The sequence below is a fragment of the Tupaia chinensis genome, unplaced genomic scaffold, assembly GCF_000334495.1.
Source record: "Tupaia chinensis unplaced genomic scaffold, TupChi_1.0 Scaffold000238_1, whole genome shotgun sequence".
Taxonomy (NCBI): Eukaryota; Metazoa; Chordata; class Mammalia; order Scandentia; family Tupaiidae; genus Tupaia; species Tupaia belangeri.
In genome coordinates this window covers 6,168,119-6,172,767 of record NW_006159716.1, presented here as the reverse complement: position 1 = coordinate 6,172,767, position 4,649 = coordinate 6,168,119, and the positions used below count along the sequence as shown (strand labels likewise).

The window sequence follows — 4,649 nt, the reverse complement described above, 5'->3', positions numbered from 1 at the left end:
CATGGTAGTCCAGCGACATAGCCATTATGCTAACTGCTGGTTCCCCCAGTGTAGTTTTCAAGCCACCAGGTCTGGGACTTGCACCACAGTTGTCCACGTGGAAGTCCAGCATCTTAACCACCATACCACTTGCTGGTCCCTATTTTTAAATTGCTTCCGAAATTGTAGATTGAGGTATAGAACTGCCAGGACCATCTCGGCATGAACACGTTTCTCTGAGTGGGAAAGGCTGTGGGTTAGAAATAGATGCAATAACAAACACACAAAGACACACAAGTATAGAAAAGCGAGGATCGGGTGGGCACAGCTTCTCTGATGGAGAAGTTGCGACAAGAACCAGCCTCAGGTTTATTCTTTTAAAGGGCAGAAAATGGGAGAAGGGGAAAATGGGATGCAAAAGGAATGGGGAAGAAGGAAGTGGATGCAAAGAGAATAAGGGAGGAGAAATTGGAATGCAAAGCCAGTTGTTTTTGGATGTGAATCGTCTGATGTGAAAATGACTGGCACCATATAATTTCTCTGATCTTTTTGGGGGACAATCTGATAAATGCATGTGACTTCCTTTAGCCTGATACTGTGCAGTATGAGGTAATGGGTATCAACAACAACAGGAAGACAACCACTGACAACAGACAGGTATTGCTTTCGTATGTAGATGCTTCTCAATAGCCCTGCTAGAGTAGCTTACGGAAGCGTGTTTATGCATGTGTCCACAGGCCACATGTTTTCATCACATGTTTTTAGATTGGCTGCTCTCCACATAGAACTACTCAAAGAGTCCAAAGCAAAAATGCTGTCTCATTCCACCTCCTTTCCTAAAGGTCTTCTTTATTTATAACTTGGCTTGGTTTCAAGCCCTTTCCTTTTCTTTGTTCCTTTTTAAAATGCACCTGCCCACGGTGCACACACACATACACACAAGTAAGAGGTCTTCAAAAAAGTTCATGGAAAATATGCATTATGAAAAAACTGCATAGATTTCAGAAATCTTTTGCACCAACATAAACTTGTACTTTAATTAGCTTTTTTAAAAATGAACTTTTTTGTAGTCTCTATATATGTGCGTATATGTGTATGTGTTCAAATAATGTACTAAAACTTTGTGAGATAAAAGAAACATATGTTATCCAAGTTCATCTATATTATTGAACAGATAAAGGCTGACATGTGTTTCTCTTACCTCATAGATTAAACAGTCTATATATGGCCTGCTTCTTTTAATTACACTCTCCTGTCCCCCAGCCCCCAACTTTTGTTCTTGAATGAGAAACACAGAGAGGCAACCACAGTTGTCTATCCCCTTGCCCAAACATCTCTGTGGCATTTGTATATGAGTTTGCTAAAGATATAGGAAATGACCTAGTTTTGTTTTGTGTTTCTATTTTTTTTTTTTTTTTAATTGTCAGAGGATGCTTGTGCTTGTCCGAGAGAGTGGAGCAGGAAGCGGAGAGAGAAAGTATCTCTAGTGGGACGCGGTCGTGCTGTAGTTGTTTTCCTCCATTTACCCATTCTTCCAGGGTTTGGAGCATACATGCACACGTGCCTAGCATGGTTTTTCAAGGCTGGGATTTGAACCATAGTGAACCATGTGGGATCTGGATTCCTTAACTGCTGAGCGATGAGGCTAGCCCTGTGTTAATAATTTTTAATTAAATAACATCTTAACAATAATGTTCAAACCTCCCTCAGCAGTATATTGGAGAGTTACATTTCTTACATCAAGCTGTGTGATTTTCCAAAATGTTAGTGGATCACATTTTTTTTCTCTTAATTTCCCTATTTGAGTATAGTCATGCCTGCCTGCCTTCCTTCCCTCCTTCCTTCCTTCTCTCCTTCCTTCCTTCCTTCCCTCCTTCCTTTCTTCCCTCCTTCCTTCCTTCTTTCCTCTCTCCCTCCCTCCCTCTCTGTCTTTCCAACAATTTTAAGATATAATTCATCTATTGTTTATTTCACTCATTTAAAGTGTATAAGCCAGTGATTTGTAGTATATTTACAAAATTGTACAACCATCTACAGTCGATTTTAGACAATTTTCATAACCTCGGGAAGAAATTCTATACCCTTCATCAGTCCTCTCTTCATCTTTGCCCCCCACCCCAGCCCTAAGTAACCACCAATCTCCTGTCTGTCTCTATAGATTTGGCTTTTCTGAACATTTCCTATAAATGGAATCATATAATATGTGGCCTTTGTTATTGGCCTTTGTTACTTAGTAAATGATTTCCGGGTTTATTTGTGTTGTAGCATATATCAATACTTCATTCCTTTTCAGTGCTGAATAACATTGCATAGATAATGTCACATTTACTTACGGGTTTATGGACATTTGGGTTGTTTCCACTTTTTGACTGCTATGAATAATGCTACTATGAACATATATAAATTTTGATGTGGATATGTGTTGTCATTTCTTTGGCTATATGTACTTAAGAGTGGAATGTCTGAGTCAACTATGATGTTCTATAGGTTAGTTGTATTAAATGCGTTTTGTTTCACTTTGTTTTTAAAAAGAATTATTTTATATAACTTTATTTATTTTAATTTGACCAGAGAGGCACAGAGAGAAAGTGAGAAAGCAAGCTGCCAGATCCAAGACTTGAACCATGGTCAGCCATGTGGGAACCCAGCGCCCTTAACCACCATGCCACTTGCTGTCCCCATGTAACTCTATTTTTAATTTTTTTTTAGAAAAGTGATTCTTTTTTGTTCTTTCTTTTTAAAAAATAATTATTTTTATTTAACTGTATTTTAATTTGACCAAAGAGGGACAGAGAGAGACAGACAGACAGACAGACAGACAGATAGAAAGTGAGAAAGCAAGCCACTAAGTCTTGGACTTGAACCACAGCCAGCCAAGGAATCCAGCACCCTTAACCATCAAGCCACCTGCCGGCCCCTATTCTTTCTTTTTTATTTCTATTTTGCCAGAGGGTCTATATCCTTCCCCCAGAGTGACAGAGAGATGAAAGCGAAGGAGAGAAGGCACCCTCCCACTGGGACAGGGTCGTCCCACAATACCCTCTCTTCCATTTCTCTACTCTGCTGGGATTTTGGGTGTGCCCATACTCATGCCTCACATATTTTTCAGCCTACTGGGCTCAGGATTTGAACTGTGCAGTCAGCTGTGTGGAATCCAGCTCCCTAAACCACTAGTCCATTGGGTTGGCCCCGTATTTTTGCTGGAGAGAAAAAAAGAGGGAAAATGAGAAATCACCCCTTGGGGAGATGAACATGCCATAATCCCCTTTCCTCAGTCTCCTTTTGGGATTTTAGACACGCACGCATGCTCAATGTAGTTTTCTCCCTTTTTTTGAGAGGTTTTTGCTATAGAGTGCGTGCATTCTACGTGTTCTATTCTATGTGTTCATAAACATTGCTGCAGTTAAAGCCTTCTTTTTGTAAGCACACATGCAAATATATTCCTACAGTGGATACTCAACAATTTTTTCATTACTTACTATCAGGCTAAAAAAATTTGTTTTGCCATTCTGACATGTGGAAAATGGCTGGCTTTATTTTGCCTTTTCTTTATTAATAGTGAAGTTGTGCATCTTTTATAAGTTTATTTGCAATTTGCATTTCTTCCATTCTGTCTTTCTCCCATTTAAAAGTTCAGGTGTTATTTTGTACTGATTTCCAGTCCTTTATACGTTAGGGCTGTTGATTACGGCTTTATGTGTTGGGGGAGACAATCTGACGTCCTCGAGCATCTCTGCACATTCTTGCTTCATAGGAAAAGAAGGCAAGTCCTGACTGCTCTTTACCTGGCCATTTCTCAGGGTTGCATTTGTAGAGGGCAACCTTGCAGGATGAGTTGAAGAGGAGTAGACTTATGTAAACCTCCCCCCTCAAACTCCCATAACAACCTACTGCACATGAAGGCATCAGTATGGGGGGGAGGGGCCGTAGGGGATGCGCCAGAACCAATGTAACTAAAGCTCATGCCCCCTTGCCCTGTTTTTTGTTTTGTTTTGTTTTGTTTTTTGAAAGGATTTTTGCTATAGGGCGCATGCGCTCGCCAGAAAGACAGAGACAGAAAGCGAGAAATCACCCTCCAGGGGGGTTGGCCACGCTGCAATCCCTTCTCCTCCATTCTCCTCTTGGACTCTTGGGTCCAAACGCACACGCACCCGGCGTGGGTTTAAGCCATCAGGTCCAGGACTCGAACCACAGTCGACTACATGGGAGTCCAGGGACATAGCCATTACAGTAACTGCTGGTCCTCTATCCCCCACCCCCATGCCGTTTTGAGAGAAGCTTCATGATTCAACGTGGGTCAATTTTTTGTGAACAAGGAGAGGCGGTTGTGGGCGGATCTGGGCCCGGCGGGGCGGCGGCGAGCTGGGTCTATAGCTGCTGTGCGGAGCCTAGTCCCAGCGGCCTGTAGCGGCTGTGCGGAGCCTAGTCCCAGCGCGAGCGCCGGCGGGTCTTGGAGGCGCAGGCGGAGGAGACGGCTGCTTGGAGCCGCGGATAGGGCTAGAGCGCCGCCTGCCGCCACCGCCGCGGTCCGGCTTCTGAATCAGCTGAAAACCTCCACGCTCCTCTCGGATTACCGGGTTTACAAACCGCTTTCGTAGACGCGGAGGTTACCCTGCACTGTTTGTGCTAGCGGGAGTCTGGAGCTCTTTGGCACTGTTGTTTACGTGGAA

At 42.9% G+C, this 4,649-nt stretch overlaps 1 protein-coding gene across 1 annotated transcript in view; it reads left to right on the top strand.

The window, feature by feature from the left end:
• Nucleotides 1-4,649, top strand: part of DNAH8 (dynein axonemal heavy chain 8) — a 413,702-nt gene that overhangs the window by 31,825 nt on the left and 377,228 nt on the right. The window lies entirely within an intron of this gene.